Raw genomic sequence first — 22,341 nt, forward strand, 5'->3', positions numbered from 1 at the left:
AATGGTGGCCATGGGGGCATCCAAGAATGGTCCTAGGGCCATTCTTTTCCATGCACAACATGAGGAAGAATGGCCCTATGGCCATTCTTGAATGACCCCAAGGCCTCAAGGTCATTTTTGGGATGGCCATGGGGCATCCACCAAGAATGGTTCTAGGGCCATTCTTTTCCATGCACAACATGAGAAAGAATGGCCCTAAGGGCCATTCTTGCATGACCCAAGGCCTCAAGGTCATTTTTGGGATGGCCATGGGACATCCAAGATTGGTCCAAGGGCCATTATTTTCCATGCAGAACATGAGGAAGAATGGCCCTAGGGCCATTCTTGCATGATCCCAAGGCCTCAAGGTATTTTTGGGATGGCCATGGGGCATCTAAGAATGGCCCTAGGGCCATTCTTTTCATGCACAACTAGGTGGAAGAATGACCCCAAATGCCATTCTTGCATGACCCCAAGGCCTTAAGTTTATTTTGTAATGGCCATGGGGCATCCAATATAATGGCCTCCTTCCATACACACAACAGGTGGAAGAATGGCCCTAGGGCCATTCTTGCATGACCCCAAGGCCTCAAGGTTGTTTTGGAATGGCCATGGAGCTCCCAATAATGGCCTCCTTCTATGTATAATAGGTGGAAGAATGGCCCTAGGGCCATTCTTGCATGATCCCAATGGGCCATGGGTGCATCCAAGAATGTTCCTAGGACAACATGAGGATTCTCTTTTCATGCACAATAGGCCATTCTAGCATGACCCCAAGGCCTCAAGGTCATTTTGGGATGGACATTGGGCATCCCAAGAATGGCCCAACGGCCATTCTTTTCATGTACAATTGGAAGAATGGCCCAAGGGCCATTCTTGCATAACCCCAAGGCCATTTTTGTAAGAACTATTCTTTTCATGCACAACTGGCCCCAAAGGCTTCCAAGGATAGCCCTATGGCCATTCTTTTCATTTAATTTTAAATTAATAATGGCCCCATACAGCATTCTATTATTTACCTAGGACCATTTATTATAGTGATATGCATTAAGTTAACTTTTTTGTTGTTGCTTTATTTATTTTTTGTTGTTGAACCTCTTGTGTGTTGTTGCTTTATTTATTTTTATGAATATATATGAACTGTTTTTAAATTGTCTTACAAAAATCACTTTTGGACAGGAAAAGATGTCAAACAAAAGGAAGCTTTCATTTTCCTTAAGCATTGACATGGCCAGTGGAGACGCAAAGGATTGGTACCTTGATCTCTATGACCTTCAAGGCAAAAGTTACCTTGGATCAATCTCTTCATTCAGACACACAAGACAGCAAGGAGTCTTTTGAGGGTAGGGGACAGGTCAAGGAAATCAATGTTTCTATGGTAGTGTAAGATTCCTCCTGAATAAGCTTTACTTCAATCCCTTGTAATCATTCCCTATTTCTGAATACAAGAAAATATTATTTTTCCTTGTTTTTATTTAGAGAGAAGAAAAATTCTAGAGAGAGGTAATTCAATATTAAGATATTTTTGGATTAACAAATTCTCCAAATATCAAAAATATATTTTCTTAAAATAGAAGTTTAAAATAAATTCTCCAAAGTGCATTAAGAATCAATTAAAAATGATTTAAAAGACCTTAGCCTATGGGTCAAGATTTTTTGAAATTTTTAGATTATGGTCCAATTAAGGTTCCTATGGGCCAATAAGATTAATCCAAGTGTTGGAATGAGATAAATCCAATGAATAAAAGAAAATACCCATAAATGAGTAAATGCTCACATAAGATGAAGAGTTGACTGAGTACAAGGTTTATTAGGTTAAAAATTATGAGACATTACTAAAAAGCTAAGATGTTTTGGAGGAATGATGAATTTTTGACACCTTGGTAAGGAGGGGGAGACCTCTGAGGTAGGTTCCTCCTTCACATGTGTGGGAGGGTTTTTTAATTCAAAAATATTAAGATATTTTTATCTCTCCTCTCTCTTGGATCAAACTAGATCAAAATGGGAGCTAAACTGGATCAAAATGGGAGCTAAACTGGTCCAAATCTTATCCAAATTCAGCCAAACTGAAGCTGGAAAATTCTAGAACTTAGTTGGACTCAGTAAGTGGCCTCCCTCACCTATAAACAGACCCTCATTCTTTTGTATTCTCATCTGTGAAAATCCACTACTACTTTTGGAGAGATTGGGGCTTCTCTCTCTCTTCAACAATCTTGGGAGCTTTCCTCTCAACACACTAAACCAATTGATTGGTTGGGGGCTTCATTCTAAGAGAAACAAGCAAGCAAAATCAAGAGGTAAGATGTAATTCCATGGTTTTCTTTAATATTCTCAATGATTTCACTTCTCAACCCCTCTCAAGCTTGAGAAGTTTCAAATGAATTATTTTTCAATGCAAATTAAGCTCTCTATAAAAATTCTAATGAGATTAATCATAAAAAGTTTATATTTATGCTTAATTAGGATGTTTTTTTATGTACGTCTCTCTCTCCCCAAAAGAATGGTCATTCCTATGACTAATTCTTATTCAAATGGATGTTTCTCATTGATAAATTCTCAATTCAAAAATAAAACTCTATGCTAGTTAAGCTAGAGGTTAGAAAATGGCTTTTTTATGCTAATAAAATTATAGTAAACTTATGATTTAATTCCATAAATTAGATTTAGGTCCAATGATAGTTAATCTATCATAATTGTATTATAAAGTCTTATTCTTTCCAAAATATTGAAAATTATCAGTAATAGCAGCCGAGCTATGATAAAATTTTTAGAAATTAATACAGAAGAGTATTTTCATTAAAATCCGATATTCTCATATAAAACCATTTCTTAATCTATTATGATTAAGAAGGAATGAAATTCACAAAGTTGAAATTTTCTTACGATTAGAAGTTCAGTAGATTTTTATCTGAAGAAAATCCTTGGAATCAAAGCTAGAACTAAACCGAATGATTTTGGTTAGACCACCACTATGAGAGGGGCGATCAGCAAACTACTTGTCCATCTCTCGATCCGAGTTAAGCAAAAACCTCTTGACCGATTCTAGTTATTAATACAAAGAATAGACTACCGTTGAATTAACTAGTTTTTCCTTGATCGAAATCACCAAGAATCTAGTTAGATGGTCAGTCAAATGATGGGTAGGCTACCCTGATGAGGGATCAAGGATTCTCATTATGAAATTGTGGATTAAGGAAAAAGGGTTTTGTGGAACCAATCTCAAACTGGGAATTTTACTTGCATAGAACCTCTGTTTTCTTTTAAAGGACTGTTTTACACCAGAATGCTGGAGGAAGCATTTGGTATATGTTTAATCTAAGAAGAGGCTCATTGCAACAACAGCTGGTGTGGAGTCGTCAAGGGATGTCGCTCACGGCGGCAAAGACTGTCGAGGTCTTGACTAGCCTCGGTACAGTTAAAATGGTGCGCTTCCGGTACGATGGGCAAGGACCGACGAAGCAATCCCTGAGTGAAGTGCTAGGACACCTGAGTAGGATCCTAGATGGTTCTAACCAGGTGATGCACGGGCTCGCGGTTGCTAGGATACCCATGCGTGCGTCGAGGAAGATTCGGATGGACTAAAAAGAATGACTTTTGTGAATCAAATTTTGATATTGGATCTCGTTGGTTGGCCAGCTGGTCTTCAATGAAGAGTCTAGATGACATATTTTGTAATACAATGGACTCAAAATTTTGGAGGATGATGATCAATAATATTATGATTTTTATTGAAATATTGTTTTAAAGACAGCCTATTCTGTTATAATGGCAATTTCGTACTGGATGTGTATGTGGTATGCCTACCTTAATTTTTGCATGAAACATCAGTTAGGGGGCCTGGGAACTCGTTTCCTCGTACCCGGGGGCAAAACATAACTAAATCCTTATAAAGGAATCCCACCAATATAGTGGTCGGCTAACCCATGGGCCGTAGGTTGGATCAGGGATTCTTGTGATACCATTAAGTTACGATTAGTTACGTTAGTTAGATTAAGTCCTCAGAAGACCCTTGTTTTAGCATTCTAACTTTCCTCTCAACACACTAAACGAATTGATTGGTTGGGGGCTTCCTTCTAAGAGAAAGAAGCAAGCAAAATCAAGAGGTAAGATGTATTTCCATGGTTTTCTTTAATATTCTCAATGATTTCACTTAACCCCTCTCAAGATTGAGAAGTTTCAAATGAATTGTTTTTCAATGCAAATTCAGCTCTCTATAAGAATTCTAATGATTAATCACAAAAAGTTTATATTCATGCTTAATTAGGATGTTTTTTTATGTACATCTCTCTCTCCCCAAAAGAATGGTCATTCCTATGACTAATTCTTATTCAAATGGATGCTTCTCATTGATAAATTCTCAATTCAAAAATAAAACTCTATGCTAGTTAAGCTCGAGGTTAGAAAATGGCTTTTTTATGCTAATAAAATTATAGTAAACTTATGATTTAATTCCATAAATTGGATTTAGATCCAATGATAGTTAATCTATCATAATTGTATTATAAAGTCTTATTCTTTCCAAAAATATTACAAATTATCAGTAATAGCAGAGCTATGGCAAAAGTTTTAGAAATTAATACATAACTCATTTCTATGCATAATGTGAAAAGAGGACTTCCTACCATATTCTAGGATTAGTCATCCTTTGTTAAAAGAATAATTTTGATTACATTCATGGAAAACTAATTTTTAGTATTTATGCGTAAATAATTAATTAGAGAAATGAGAAATTTTTGGTGTTTCTATTTTTATGCAAAAAGAGGAACTACCATGATAATGGAGATCGATGTAATTAAATAGAAATAGAGAAAATTTGATATATTAAAATAATAAAATATTTTTATTTAAATTTAAAAATAAATTTTAGATAAATTTATTTTTATGCATGAGAAAATTTAAATGATAAAAGAGGAATTCCCATGATATTTGGAACTCAGTCATTTAAATGGTAAAAGTGGAATTCTTGGCATAATTGAATTAATGGATATTTTTATTTAAATTTTAAGAAAAATTTTAGATAAATTTATTTTTATGTATGAGAAAATTTAAATGATAAAAGAGGAATTGCCATGACATTTGGAATTCAATCATTTAAATGGTAAAAGTGGAATTCTTGGCATATTTGAATTAATGGATATTTTTATTTAGTTTAAAAAAATTAGATAAATTGATTTTTTGATAAGAGAGGAATTCCTATGACAATTGGAATCCAATCATTAAATGAGAAAAAGAGAATTTTAAGCTTATTCAAAAAAATGGATATTGGTATTTAGTTAAAAGAAGAAATTTTATGGTATTTAAGTAGAGAAAGAGTTGAATTAAATTTTGGTGACAAAAGAGGAATTCTCACCAAAATTTCACCTAGAGAATTAGGGTCGATAAATTAAGTGGTAGAAAGAGTATCTTTAGATATTTTATGTGGTTAAATCACTAAATTGGTATTTATCCAAAATTAGATTAAATGGAAGAAGAGTATTTTCATTAAAATTCGATATTCTCATATAAAACCATTTTTTAATCTATTATGGTTAAGAAGGAATGAAATTCACAAAGTTAAAGTTTCCTTATTACGATTAGAAGTTCAGTAGATGTTTATCTGAAGAAAATCCTTGGAATCAAAGCTAGAACTAAACCGAATGATTTTGGTTAGACCACCACTATGAGAGGGACGATTAGCAAACTACTTGTCCATCTCTCGATCTGAATCAATCAAAAACCTCTTGACCGATTCTAGTTATTAATACAAAGAATAGACTACCGTGTTGAATTAAGTAGTTTTTCCTTGATCGAAATCACCAAGAATCTAGTTAGACAATCAGTCAAATGATGGGTAGATTACCCTGATGAGGGATCAAGGATTCTCATTATGAAATTGTGGATTAAAGAAAAAGGGTTTTGTGGAACCAATCTCAAACTGGGAATTTTACTTGAGTAGAACCTCTATTTTCTTTTAAAGGACCGTTTTACGCTAGAATGCTGGAGGAAGCATTTGGTATATGTTTAATCTAAGAAGAGGCTCGTTGTTGCAATAGCTGCTGGCGGGGAGTTGTCGAGGGACGTCGCTCGCGGCAAAGCTTGCCGAGGTCTTGACCAGCTTCGGTATGGTTAAAATGGTGCATTTCTGGTACGATGGGCGAGGACCAACAAAGCGGTCCCTGAGTGAAGTGTTAGGACACCTAAGTAGGATCCTAGAGGATTCTAACCAGGTGATGCACGGGCTCGCGGTTGCTAGGATACCCATGCGTGCGTCGAGGAAGATTCGGATGGACTAAAAAGAATGACTTTTGTGAATCAAATTTTGATATTGGATGTCGTTGGTTGGCTAGCTGGTCTTCAACGAAGAGTCCAGATGACATATTTTGTAATACAATGGACTCAAAATTTTGGAGGAAGATGATATGAGTAATATTATGATTTTCATTGAAGGATTGTTTTAAAGACATTCGATTCTGTTATAATAGCAATTTCATATTGGGTGTGCACGTGGTATGCCTACCTTAATTTTTGCATGAAACGCCGGCTAGGGGGCTTGGGAACTCTTTTCCTTGGTACCCGAACAAAACATAACCAAATCCTTATAAAGGAATCCCACCAATATAGCGGTTGGCTAACCCATGGGCCAGTTGGCTCGATCGAGGGATTTCTGCGATAACATTAAGTTACGGTTAGTTAGATTAAGTCCTAAGAAGTCCCGTGTTCTGTGGGAGGGAATCAGTGGTTGTGACTCATTAAAGGAGGAAAAAGGCACTGATTCTATGGACCAAGTGCAAGTCTCTTCTTTGATCTGACCATGTGACTTGAGGTTCGGTCGGATCAGTTTGAATAGTTAAGACTTTGACTCGTTAGATTAATTCTCCCATTTGAAGATTTTCCCTGAAGGAATCGCTCGTGCCTTCCGGGCAAGGAAAGTTTTTTCAGGTTCGGTTTTTGGAGGAACCGTCGGACTAGTCTCTTATCCGGACATCTGAGGGCGAGGCCTTGAGTGTGGATCCTTGCCCCGCGTGAGAGGCTGACACTGCTTCTGCCACCAACGCCCTCGGAGAGGGGGCACCATGGAGGGGGCGGGGGTCTCATAGGTAGATTTACATCAAGAAATAAAATGCATTGATGTTGAGACCCGTGGTGATCTCACGTACCAACTCTCTCCCAGTGCATATAGGAGGGATCGTATGAGGGTTGATCAAGAGGACTCTATGTTCTCTAGAGGGTGGAACCTGACTATAGAGAATGTCTCCAACATTACTTGTGAAATGCTATTCGATACTTTTACAATGATACTACAAAAGAAAGTAACAAAGAGATGCAGTTTCCCGGGGTGGTGTCTCATCAAAAAGATGAAAAAAGTCAAAGGTACAATAGGTGGCCACAACTTTAAAGACTGGGGGATCAACTCTAACCATTTCTAATCCAAAAGATATAGTTAAGAAAGGAAAAAAGATAAAGGATTCCCCTTTAGGAGGGATGGAGCAGTATGCACAATATTTTCTTCTGGGTTTATATACTGAGTATGAAATCCCTGTAGAGAATTGTTTTGTAGCACCCAGCCACACTATATGTCGTCCCATGGACATTATCAAAGCAAAGGAAATTTGTGGATGGTTTGCTAAAAAGGCAAACAACTTGTTCATGTGCGTATCTAATGCTTGTCAAGCTGATTTCTGAAGGGATACATGAGACACTAGCCAAGGAAGATATAAGGGCAAGGAATGTTAAAAAATATACATATTAGATCATAGATGGCCAACATTCTATCTATGTTGCAAAGGCAATTGTATCAGATGGCGGTAATCTTGATCCGAGCTTACTCTACTTGAAAGATATTTATAGGTATCAAAAGGCTCGGATTGTTGTGAATGCACCTCCAACAGCGACGGTGGCCATATTAAAGCACTTGAGAAGCTAGTACAAGCATTACAAAAAGCCTTCAAGACCAGCAGTTGGAGTCCCAAAGGGACACCCTTCTCGTGTAAATTGGGATGTAAGTCATTGTATCTTATGTTTTTCAATCTTATTTGATAGCTTTTTTTGATGTACCAGAATTGGAATTGTCTTGTTGTTTATGTTCTGTTCGTTTTTTTGTGAGATGACAAAATTTCTCTTTGAGTGCCAAATCATGAATGGGTGTGCCTACTTTGCACAGAAACAGGCACACATGGTTACATGCCCTGACGACATCTTCTATACTTGGCTAAAGATTATAGAAGATGTCAAGAATGGCAAACTTGGGGGAAAAAAGCCTAATCCATCTCATTTCAGATGCTTGTGGGGTTTAGAAGAGGACATGATCAAGCTTATTCAAACAAAGCTTTTGAAAGGGGACATCTTTCTCTCGAAGGGGGTTGCAGACAAGGAAAAGATTGACATGGTTGACAGAGTGATGCTATTGATAAGGTTTTGCAAGAACAGCTATTACTTCAATTCAACAATGTTAATGATTCAAAGAAATGCAAGAACTCGCAAGAGTTGGCTTCAACTTATCACATTAATGATAGTGTCTACCACGTGCTTCATTGAAAGTGTGAGCCATGGATAAAGGCAAGATCGCAGGTTGGTAAGACGAACTTGGAGTTTCCATTAGATGCAAAGAGTTACATACAATGGATTGTTGCTGTCAATAGGGAAGAGTAGGTTGTCTGATCTTCCATGGCGTATTCCCATTGTGAGCTTAGAGATGGAAGGCGAACACTTTTTAACATGATTTTATCAAAATAAAATGCCCATTGGATTGTGTGTCTTGGATAGCATAGAAGGGAGTGCAAGAGATATGCAGTGGAGCGTTGAGAGATTTTCTCAATTGTTAAATGGCATCATGGCTATCTCACAATAAAAATATGCATTCCTTGCCTTTTTAAAGATTGTTGATATTGTGCGTCTGCAAGATGCTCTATAGAAAGTTCATGGATGGCATAGAATGTTCTATGGTGCTCTACATTTTGTGCATGATGCACCATGCAGCAGTGTAATCGAGCTCTTTTGTGTGCTTATTTTTTTGAGCAAGGAAAACACGTATGAAGGCTATGACAACTATGTTGGTGCTTAGTGTCCTATCTTAGATGCAACTATGTTACCATTGGAGTATGATAAAGTAAAGAGTATGGACCCCATAGTCTTTTTACAACCGAAAAAGGCCATGGTCATCGATTAGTGCATAAAGAGTCTATGTATGCAAGATCTTATGATGATTGATGCATATAAGAATGGCTTTGTGTCAAAGGAAGCACTGAAGGCAAAAAGAGAGGTAATATGTCTAGTTGAGAGAGCTCAAGACCGTGATGACATGTATTCCAATCTCTTGGCGTTTGCAAAGTTGGATCATAGTGTTATACAGTGGGCAAAGATTCCTGAGGACCCACAACCAACTTCTACCTCCCAAGCATCTGTTTTGCAAAGTAGCTGAAGAAGCCCAACCCTTGCCTGTGAGACAAATTTCTACTGCAGGTTTGGTTTCTAAGCTTATGCGCTCAGAGAAAAGAAAATAATTTGTGTAACTGTTCACTAAATGCTCAAAGAGCTTTCTTCTACAAGGAGTCTCATGTGATAGCGGCATTGATTTTGTAAATGTCTTTTTCTTTATTGAATATAAATTTGTTGTTTACCTTAAGGTGTCTTTTTAAATATTTTGTGGAAGTTATTCTTGTCTCTTCAAGTTTTTTTTGCTATGCACAATCTCTTGTATGCACAATATAATGATTTAATAATGGTCATAGAGCCATTCCTTTTATGCACATCAACCTTAAGATTGTCCCCAGGGTCATTCTTGCAATGCTCTAGTGTATTCTTCCAAGAATGGCCCTAGGACCATTCTAGTCTTGCATGTTCTTTGAGCCTTAAGATTGTATTGGAATGGTCATGGAACATCCAAGAATGGCCCTAGGGCCATTCTTGATGAGGATGTGCATGTAAGAATGACCGGGGGCCATTCTAGCCTTGGTGTCACCCAACTTTATTGCATGCTCTCTTGGGCACCCAAGAATGGCCCTAAGGCCATTCTATTATTGCACAACATGTGCAAGAATGGCCCTAGGGCCATTCTTTCATGGCAACTAAGGTCACTATTTTGATATAAGGGCCTCAAAAAGCACCCTCTGTTACCCTAGGGCATGCAAGAATTTCTCATGGGCCATTCTTGCACGATCCCAGGGCTATTCTCTAAGTCTAAGGCCATTCTTGCATCCACTTTTGGTCTTAAAAAGGTTGTGTTGGAATGGCCATAGGGCATCCAAGAATGGCCCTGGGGCCATTCTAGCATGGGCTTGGTGGACCACCCAACTTTCTTGCATGCTCATGGGCATCTAAGAATGGCCCCTAAGGCCATCCTTGCATTGCAAATAAAGCTATTGTTTTTCCATCCTTGCATTGCAAATAAAGGCCTCAAAGAACATGTAAGAGTGGCCTTGGGGAATCCTTGAATGGCCTGATGCCCATTCTTGCATGACCCAATGGCCTCATGGTCATATTTGAGATGACCCAAGAATGGCCCTAGGGAAATTCTTTTCATGCACAGGAGGTGCAAGAAACGACCACTACTTGCCTTATAGTCCTCAAACAGCATGCAAGAGTGGCCTTGGGGCGTCCTAGAATGGCCTCAGCAAGAATGGTCCTAGGGACATTCTTTCATGAAAAATAAGGCTTGAAAGAGTATTCAAGAGTGGCCATTCTTGTCATGCACAACAAGTGCAAGAATAGCAACAAGAATGGCCCTAGCGCTATTCTTTTCATTCACAACAAGTGTAAGAAAGGTCCATTCTTGATGCTCTTGGGCATTCTAGAATAGCCTAGGGGACATTCTAGAATGGGCTTGATCGATCACCCAACTTTCTTGCATGTTCCTGCGCAAAATATGCCAATTCTCGTCTCTCCACGTATAGATGAGCATAGAGTGGCCTCATGGAAAATTTATTCTCCGTATATTGATGAGAAGACAGGCATTCTCTTCTTTAATGTCATAGATCCAATTTATACCTTTGTTACCATTTTATATTGGCTTCAAGACATGCTTTTCTACTTTTTTTTGTTCGATGAAGATTGGCATCTACTCCCCTTATACCTTGTTGGATATTATAATGTACAACAGGTGCCTATCTAGTCTCCTTTGTGTCTACTAATGGTGCAAAGTAAACTCGTATCTACATACAACCATGTACAATGCACAAACTAGTATAGAATAGTTATAGCATGGGTTTCTAATTTCACTTATACTACTTGTGCTTGGTACAGACCTAGAAAATCAAGCATACCACCCTATACCATGTGTTGCAGGATATGTGAGGGAGCGTGATCCTCTTGGAACATCCATTTTTCCTATTCCAATTGATGAAATGTTTGAAATTAATCATGTAACCTTTATGGACCATATGAAAAGTAGGTCTTGGACTTTTTTAATCCTCTTCTCTTCCAAGAGGTATGACTATTCTTCATTATGGTGGAGACTAGTACTATCTCCATGCATGGATGGAGTTGTGCAAATGAATCCAAGAGCTTTGAAGTACTCATTTGAAGAGGATCCCAAGGTAGATAGTCTAGAGGATAGGGTGTACATTGTTGGTGATGTAGACTATGGAAATGTAGCAGGATACATAAACGGCTGTCAAGACACAAACATGAGACCAAATGTATGTTTTACTCTTCACCCAAAATTACCCCCTTGGTGTACATCAGCAGATAAGAATGTCAATTCAATAGAGTATGGCTACATATGTGTGGAGACCTTATGCAATATTCATGCTGGTGAAGAGTTGTTAGTAGCTGATTATAGCTTTCTTTAATTCTATGTACTTCTTGATGATTGACAACATAAATATTAATCATTTACGTTGTCACATTTAATCATTTTTCCAAGTTAATCTCTTTCATAGTTTTAGTGTAAACGTCGTGATTGTTGTACATAGTCTATTTGTGTAATTATCGTACATGGAAAGAATGGCCCTAGGCCATTCTTGAATGCCCCAAGACACTCCAACATGGCCTTGAGGCTAACTAAGAATGGTTAAGGACCATTCTTTGATGCCTCGTGACAACTCTAAAGTGGCCTTGGAGTGAAGCAAGAATGGCCTAGGGCCATTCTTTCTCCTCTTGTTTATGTGAGAATGACTCCAAGACTATTATTAGATGTGCCGAGACCATTTCAATATTAGATGTGCCAGGGCCATTTCAACATGACCTTTAGGTCATTAGGGCATGTAAGAATGGCCCTAGGATCATCATTGCAATTGTTGTGCATGAGAAGAAATAACCTAGGGCCATTCTTAGATGCCTAAGGTCACTCCAACATGGGCTTGCATTAGAGCATGCAAGAGTCTTCCCATTAGGAAAAAAGGGAGCTCAAAATTCATAAAAATAAGAGAAAATAGATAAAAGAAGCAATACTTTATGTAGGTACAAAGTGCTACATTAATGTGGAGATTGGTTTTTTATTCTCACAAGATCTTTGGACATAAAGATAGAATCTAGTTTGACATTTTCTCTGACAAGGGCCTTCCTGCTTCCACCTTCCTTTGAACTTTGAAATGTTATGCTGCCTTTCCTTCAAAAGGTCAACCATTCTACACCACTGCCTCATTGTGGAGCAGCCTCTTCTTTTCCAAAACTGCTCCCTTGATCCTGTTTGGCTTAGAGTAAGATGTTTCTTGTCAACTGTCTGTCTGCCCACTTTCTCTTTCTTGAAACTTCACTTTGTTATCTTATTTACATTACTTTGCTGTTGTTACAGATTCACAAGGTCTCCATGGTGAATAAAAACTATGGCCGTTCTTGTGGAAGACGCTCTGTGGATGATAATGCTATGAAGGCAGAATTATACCACACATCCTTACCCCGTCGTCCTGCTTCTTCTATTTCTTTGGTAGAGAATTCAAGTACAGTCAAAACGGAAGGAACTCGGGAAAGGTTTAGTGTTTCGAAAGGAGCATGGGTGCTCATGCAACCTAGCAAAAGAAAGAGACCCCAGACAAAAAACATTTTCTTGGCGCATTGTATAGCTGACCATTTTTTAATTTTTACATTCTAAATCTACTTAGAATTTACCCCAAGATGAATTTAGCACTCTAATCTAATCAATTCTCATTTTTTTAAGAGTAAACAATATGAAAAGTTTAACTCTATTTATTTGATTACACATCTTGGATAAAGAAGGGCTGAATTCAATGAAGAGAAGGGGGAAGCCTTTCCATCAAGGCATAATATCCAATTTCACATTTAAAAAAACAAGAAATTAGAAAACCATAGAATAGAATTGAAAAAAAGTAGAATTTCTAATGGAGTTTTGTGAGCTTTCCTTGAGGGATTGAGGGTTCTACTCTTGCTTGGATCAAGAGTAGCCACCAATTCTTTGTAGAGGAATTAGTCAAAAACAAGTGAATTATCAATGAATTCAATGTTTTTGGCTCTGGGGAGGAGTACAGTAAAAATGCATAAAACACTATTAAGCTTCTACAAAGGGGGAGGCTTCTATTTATAGGAAAAAATGAGCCTCTAACCAAGCAAACTGATTCTAGAATTTTCGAGATTAGTTTGGTCAATTTTTGACCATTTTTGGGTCAGTTTAGTTCACTTTTTGGATCCAGTTTTGAATTAGGGGAGAGGAGAGATGACATATCTAATTTTAATCATTTAAAATCGAAAAGCAATGATGAGAAAAAGGTGCCTACTTCATGAGGGGAAATCCCTATCCTAAGATGTCAAAAATCAGTTTTTTAACTATTTTCCTTGGTCCTTAGTCCACTCTTCATCTTATGTGAACATTAACTCATTTTTTGGGGAGGGGGGGGTTTCTTTTATTTTTCAATTTATCTCCTCCCTACATTTGGATTAATCTTATTGGTCCATACGAACCTTAATCTAAAATTTTTAAAAAATCTAGACCCTTAGGCTAAGGCCTTTTGAACAGATTATAATTTATTTCTAATGCACCTTCTAAAATTCTTTTTAAACTTCTATTTCAAGGGAATTTATTTTAATAAGAAGAGATATTTTTCCATCCAAAAATATCTAAAAACTGAATAACCTCTCTCTAGAACATTTTCTCTCTGTAGGCCAAAATAGGTAGAAACAAGATCTTTTATTATTCTGAAGAGGGAATTGATTACAGGGGAAGATACTGGACATCTTGAGGACTGGGGAGGAATTTTACAGAGTTCAAGAAAATTATTGAAATGACATTCGTTCGGATGAGATCCATCAGAGACAACATAATGATAAATCAAGTGGTGCAGGTGGATGTGGCGGTGGTGGTGGCGGAGTAGATGAATCTCTTGGTCCTATTCAAAGCCGGAAGGCCAAAACACTCATAACGACCAAGGGCAGACATCCGGTGATCCTCATGCAAGGGAGGTATGCTCAGATACAGATACTACTTTGTCCCAACTTTGCATGCAATATATTGTTATTCAGAAGCAAGCCCGAGCATTTCACCACAATGTCTAGTAGTATAAGAATGAGGCTGAGGCACTTAAACTGGAAAATCAGCAATTGGAGGAGCATAATTCTTAACTTGAAGATGAAAACATTCATGGTTTGGCCAAGATTACAAAATTACGTGAAAAATTTGTTTCTTGTATTGAGAGATGCAATCAAAAAGTTGGATCAATATGAAGAAGAACTTTAGTGCCTGCAGCATGAACATACATAGTATGTACATATGAGTGAAGGAAAAGAAAAAGTTTTGGAGGTGTAGGCTAGTCAACTTAAAAACTCCGTTCAGGTTATGGAAAGGGAGATGGAGTGGTGTGCTATATGCATACAAGAAGTAGTGGAAACTTTACGCTCCAAGAATTTGCCACTTCCCTCCAACTAGCAAATTGTGTAGAATATCATGGCCCATTTTAGGATGTGCCACCTTTTAACCAACAACCGCCTTGAAGGATCATCATCAAGCAACTCTGGATATCGACTGCAAACTTTAGAGTGTCCTTCCTACTAATACAAAGAGCCTACACACAAAGGCCAGTCATCTAGGGTTCGACTCGTGCACATAGAAAAGTTGCTGTTACCTGACCATATGGTAAGAGTAACCATCCAGAGATCATGGAGTAGCCTAAAGATCTTTCAGAGTCAGCGATCTGGAAGCCCACCAACCTCATTCTTTTTCCCATTATTTAAATTCTCAGTTTCAGTCTTATGGACAAGTTCATCCATCTGCTCACATTATAGATGTCAATTTTAGAAACCCATTAGATAGAAGTGGATTAGGTTTTCAAGAAATCTTTTTCTCAAGTTACAGAATCTAGTTGTCATTACTTATCTTCATTCATCAAGTGGGTTCATCTTTTTTCCGTGGTGGGGCTGACTACCCATTGTGTGTGCCTTGGCAGACTAAAAGTATGTGTCACTTTTTATATCTTGACTGGAAACACCTTATAGCGCAAAGCGCTATCACTTTGAAGCATGTACAGAGAAGAAAGGAAGCAAAAATATATGTAGATACGGATGGTTTGACAACTTTCCTTGACAACTTTCCAAGAGTGTGTGTTGTTATTCATTTATGTTCTTTATCTGTAATGTGTTATCATGAATAACGGTACACGTTGGCTATCTCGCTAGCACACACTCTTGGAAAGTTTGGTCACCATTGGAGCACATTTGGATGCAATGTGCGTACCCAATTTCAATGTGTCGTGGCCTTAGAGAGCCCCCTCAAAATTGGGCCTTTGGCTTGCAGATTTCAACCAAATGTGCTCCGATGGTGGTGACCAAACTTTGCAAGAGTGAGGATGCGATCAAGATATATATTCTTGCAGAGTTTGATCACATCATAGAAGAAACTTTGGATGCAATGCGTGTGCCATTTGCTTGGTTTTCAATGTGTCGTGGCCTTAGAGAACCCCCACAAAATTTCTCACACATTGCAACCAAATGGTAACTAAACTTTGCAAGAGTAAGGGTGGAGTCCACATATACACTCTTGCAAAGTTTTGTCACCACTATCAAATCATATTTGGATGTAATGTGCATGCCATTTTCTTGGTTTTCAATGTATCGTGGCCTTAGAGCCTTAGAGATACCCCAGAATTGGGTCTTTGGCTTGCACATTGCAATCACATGTACTCTGATGGTGACCAAACTTTGCAAGAGTGAGGGTGGGGCCCACATATACACTCGTGCAAACTTTGGTCCTCACCATCGAAGAACATTTGGATGCAATTTGCATGCTATTTGCTTGGTTTTTAATGTATTATGGTGGCCTTAGAGTTTGTCACCATCAAAGCACATTTGATTTTGCAATGTGCAAGCAAAAGGCCCAATTTTAAGAGGGGCTATCTAAGGCCCCGACACATTGAAAATTGGGCAAATGGCATGCACATTGCATCCAAACATGCTCCGAACGTGCTCCGATGGTGACCAAACTTTGCAAGAGTGTATATGTGGACCCCACCCTAACTCTTGCAATGTTTGGTCATCATTAGAGAACATTTGATTGCAATGCGCGAGCCAAAGAACCAATTTTGAGGGGTCTCTCTAAGGCTACGACACATTGAAAACTAAGAAAATGACACGCACATTATATCCAAATGTGCTCCAATGGTGACAAACTTTGCAAGAGTGTATATGTGGACCCCACATCACTCTTGCAAATTTTGGTCACCATCAGAGTATATGTGGTTGTAATGTTTGAGCCAAAGGTCCAATTTTAAGGGAGCTCTCTAAGACCAGGACACATTGAAATCTGAGTAAATGGCATGCACATTGCATCCAAATGTGCTCTGATGTTGGAGACGAAACTTTATAAAAGTATATGTAGACCCCACCCTTACAAATTTTGGCCACCATCGGAACATATTTGGTTGCAATGAGCATGACAAGGCCCAATTTTGAGGGGGGCTCTCTAAGGCCACACCATATTGAAAACTAGGCAAATGGCATGTACATTGCACCAAACTTTACAAGAGTGTATATGTAGACCCTCACTCTTGCAAAACTTTTTCACCTTCAAAGCACATTTGGATGATATGTGCATGCTAAGGCCAAAATTTTAAGGGGGCTGTCTAAGGCCACAATTTTGAGGGGGCTTATAAGGCCATGACATATTGAAAACCGAGCAAATGGCATGTACATTGAATCCAAATGTGCTTCGGTGGTGACCAAACTTTGCAAGAGTGAGGATGGGGTCCACATATACAGTCTTGAAAAATTTGGTCATCACACCATTGAAACACATTTGGTTGCAATGTGCATACCATTTGCCCGGTTTTTAATATGTTGTGGCCTTAGAGAGCCCCTTCAAAATTGGGTATTTATCATGCACATTGCAAGCAAATGTGCTCCGATGGTGACCAAACTTAGCAAGAGTGTATATATGGATCTTAACCCTCACTCTTGCAAAGTTTGGTCACCACCATCGGAGCACATTTGGATGCAATGTTCATTCCATCTGCTCTGTTGTCAATGTGTCGAGCTTAGAGAGCCCCCTTGAAGTTGGGTATTTGGCTTATAATTGCAACCAAATGTGCTCTCCAATGGTGCAAGAGTGTATATATGGATCTCATCCTTCACTCTTACAAAGTTTGGTCATGTGCTATTTTCTCGGTTGTCAATGTGTCTTGGGCTTAGAGATCTCCCTCAAAATTGGGCCTTTAGCATGCACATTGCAACCAAATGTGCTCTAATAGTAGTGACCAAACTTTGCGAGAGTGTATATATGGATCTCACCCTCACTCTTGCAAATTTTGGTCACCATCAGGATGCAATGTTCATGCCATTTGCTAAGTTGTCAATGTGTCGGGCTTAGAGAGCCCCCTCAAAATTGGGCCTTTGGCTTGTAATTGCAACCAAATGTGCTCCGATGGTGACCAAACTTTGCAAGAGTGAGGATGGGGTCCACATATACACTCTTGCAAAGTTTGGTCACCATCAAAGAAACTTTAGATGCCAAACAAATAGATACCAAAAGATGCAACAATTAAATAGAGAAGACAAATTACAATGAGAAGTACTTAGACACCAATTATATAATAATAAAAATCCAAAGTACAACTTGCAATAATATCAAAATAATCATCAGCACCCTCTCTACCTCTCAAAACATCTAAGATGCTCTCATGCCTATCTACATTTAAATCTACCAGAGAGGTCGAGTGCCACTTTTGTAGCTCTGAACTCAATCAAGGCAAAGCTTGATCGCGCTAATCACCAGATTAGAGAAGATGTAGTCCTCACAAGATCAACCTCATACTACTAGAATTGAATGTATCTCCCATGCCTATGTACGTGTTGAAAATAGTAGCATGCCAACAATGACCATACTATGTGCCTTAGATTGAATCCCATGATCATCCAGAACTTTAATAATGAATCACAAAAAGTGAATCTTTATGCTTATTTAGAATGCTTTTTATGCATATCTCTCTCTCCCAAAAGAATAGTCATTCCTATGGCTAATTCTTTACAAAAAGAATGCTTCTCATTGATAAATTCTTAATTCAAAACCAAACTCTAAGCTTGTTAAGCTAGAGGTTAAGAAAATAGTATTTTTATGCTTTTATGTTAATAAAATTATGGTAGATTTATGATTTAATTCTATAATTTGGATTTAAGTTTAAGGATAGTTCTTCTATTATAATTGTATTACAAAGTCTTATTCTTTTTAGAAAAATTAAAAATTATGAGTAAATAGCAACAACAAAGCTATGAAAAAAATTAGAAAATAATAGATATCTTATTTTTATGCATAATGCTAAAAGAGGACTTCCTACCATATTCTAGGATTGGACATCCTATGCTAAAAGAATGATTTTCATCAAATTCATGGAAAACAAAATTTTAGTGTTTATGCATAAATAATTAATTAAAGAAAAGAGAAATTTTTGGTAAATTTATTTTTATGCAAAAAGAGGAATTCCCATGATAATTGAGATCCAAGAAGTTAAATGGTAAAAGAGGAATTTTTGGCATAATTCAAAATATGAGTATTTATCAAAAGAGGAAATTTGAGCATTATTAAATTTATTGGAAAATATGGGTAGAATTGATTTTTGTAAATCCCATGAATCTTTTACTCAAAAAGAAGAATATTGAATATATTTCACTTGAAAAATTCGAGAAAGAATATGAAAATATCTATCCAAAAAAAGTACCTTTAACTAGGCCAAGTGATTGGCAAAAACTTAGAAAAGTCCCATCGATATTATCAAAAGTAGAAAACCGTACTAAAAGTGATGTGAATGGATGTGAATGTGATGTGATAATATCTGAATAGACAAGATGTGATGTGAATATGATATGATGAGATATAAATGAATGTGAATATAATGTGATAAGACGTGAATGGATGAGATGTGATGTGATGTAAATAGATGTGGATGTGAATGTGATAAGATGTGATGATATGTGAAAGGATGTGACGTGATGTAAATAGATGAGAATAAGATGTGATGATATGTGAAAGGATGTGATGTGATGTAAATAGATGTGGATGTGAATGTGATAAGATGTGAAAGGATGTGACGTGATGTAAATAGATGAGAATAAGATGTGATGATATGTGAAAGGATGTGATGTGATGTAAATGGATGAGAATGAGATGTGATGATATGTGAAAGGATGTGATGTGATATAAATGGATGAGAATGAGATGTGATGTGATAGATGTGCATGTGAATGAATGGATGGATGTGGATAGATGTGCATGTGAATGAATGGATGGATGTGAATGTGAATGAATGGATGGATGTGGATAGATGTGAATGTGAATGAATGGATGGATGTGGATAGATGTGTATGTGAATGAATGGATGGATAGATGTGAATGTGAATGAATGGATGGATGTGGATAGATGTGCATGTGAATGAATGGATGGATGTGGATAGATGTGTATGTGAATGGATGGATGTCGATAGATATGCATGTGAATGGATAGATGAATGTGGATAGATGTGCATGTGAATGAATGGATGGATGTGGATAGATGTGCATGTGAATAAATGGATGGATGTGGATAGATGTGCATGTGAATGGATGAATGAATGTGGATAGATGTGCATGTGAATAAATGGATGGATGTGGATAGATGTGAATGTGAAGGAATGGATGTGGATGAATGTGATGAGATGTGAATGGATGTGATGAGATATGGATAGATGTGGATGTGATGTAATGTGAATGGAATGAATGAGATAAAATGTGGATAGATGTGGACATAATGTAATGTGGATGGAATGAATGTGATGTGATATGGATGGAATGAATGTGATGTGATATGGATGGAATGAATGTATTGTGATAAGGATAGAATGTATGTGATGTGATGTGGATGCAATGAATGTGATGGATGTGAATGGGCATGATGGATGTGAATGGGTGTGATGAGATATAAATGGATGAGATGAGATGTGAATGGATATGAATGTGATATGATGATATTTGAATGGATGTGATGTAATGTGAATGGATAGATGTGATGTGATGTGGATCGGGTAGATGTGAATGGATGAAATGTGATGTGAATGGATGTGATGTGATGTGATGTGGATATGGGTAGCTGTGAATGGATGAGATGTGATGAGGATGTGAATAGATGTAATTGGATGTGATGTGAATAGATGTAATTGGATGTGAATAGATGTAATTGGATGTGATGAGATGTGATGTGGATGAATGTGATTTGATGTGGATAGATGTGATGAGATGTAATAGGATATGATTGGATGAGAATGGATGAAGATGATGGGAATACATATGTAATAGGATATGATTGGATGAGAATGGATGAAGAGGGGAATACATATGATTGGATGTGGAATAAGTAATGTGAATTGATGTAGAAGAATATGGAATAACGAGAAATGATGTGGAACAATGTGGAAAGATGAGAGTTCATTAGACTGTATTTATGAAACTTGTTTTTCAATGATTGTTTTATGTTAAGAATGCTGAAAAAGCATTTTGACCATCTTGTGAATGAAGTCGTGAAGACCTAAGTGATAAAGTTGCAACAGCTGACTGTAAGGTTCCCCCCTTCCACAAATGGGAGAAACACTTAAGATAGTCCACTAAGTCTTAACTTGGAGAAAATTTCCTACTCATCGACACCTTGACCATACAGAGATTCAAGGATACGATTCATAGGTAAGACCTAGTTCTATCCCGCAGGGGGAGCGTGGTCTTCTAAAAATCAAATCACCCATAGGGTAATTGATCATAATTTGGGCAACTACTAGTCTTGATTTCTAGAGACAACGCTTTTTCCCTCATCCATGTAAGGCACAGCCGTTGGCCTAGTCTTCTAGAATAGAATTACTCGAGAACCTATTTATCTAACGTAGGGCTTTCACTTAATATGTTGGAAAGCTACCCGACTAATCGGGTCCACCCGTCCGTAGGATAGTGCCGTCGGGGCATTCCATCCTCCCACTTTCCACCCTACTCACGCGTCAATTTGTTTTCTAATTAATCCTATCACACTGTTTGACATAAACAAACACGTTCCTTAATTAAGACCCTTTCACAAGGTTTATTAAAACAGCCTTTGCCTTTTTCCACAATACAATAATGCCAAAGATAAGATTTATAAAAACAAAGTTTAAACATGAATCAATTTCATATAAGCCAAACTGGCTCTCTTATTCTTTTCCTTTATACCGCCGATGATCTAGAATTCGGCCTTCCAGCCTCCACATGCTGGGCAAAACCCTACGGGACCATACACCTCATCGTCGGCTGCTGGCGAGGACTCAAGCCGGCCTGTCGCCCTCTCAGGCTCCATCGCTCGATCCTCCCGCCCCTCAGAGGGATGTCTGCGCACTAGGGTGGGCTAATTCACCGCACTAGCCTGGGCCCTCAGAACTAGGCAGCATCATAATCACTCGCCTCAATCGGCAAACCTCATTCTCCCAATGGTATGAGGGATACCATGGGCCAACTCCGGGCCTTACTAACGTCTCCGCCATTCGGCTATACAAGCACAAGAAGGGGGCAGCGTCAAGGCAGGGAGAAGTTATACCTGTACCTTAATTTAACCAAGATAGCAATCCATTTATTCAACTAAACCATAGTACTAGAATCCATGTTACCTTCTCAAGAAAACAATCCTTTTCACAAAGATTTTAGCATTTCAACTTGAGATTGCGATAAGACATTCTTTATTCAGGCATATGCTATTGCTTAAAAGAGCACAAACTTTAAATGGTAAATCGATCAAATAGATTACTGTAGCAATCAATAGAGAAGCCGGGGCCATACCTCAACCCCTAAGAATGATATGTAAATGAAAAATAAAATATGTATATACCTTATAGAAATTTGTCGTTTATCGTTGCCTTTGCTCGTTATTAACAAGAGCTTTAGAATATAGAGTCTTCTAATACCTTCTCTTATGATTGAAATCATCCAATCATCTCCAAGCTTTATCTCCTCTTACTCATACTGTGACT

Source organism: Cibotium barometz, chromosome 1 (assembly GCF_041138505.1).
Source record: "Cibotium barometz isolate CiBa-2024 chromosome 1, ASM4113850v1, whole genome shotgun sequence".
Taxonomy (NCBI): Eukaryota; Viridiplantae; Streptophyta; class Polypodiopsida; order Cyatheales; family Cibotiaceae; genus Cibotium; species Cibotium barometz.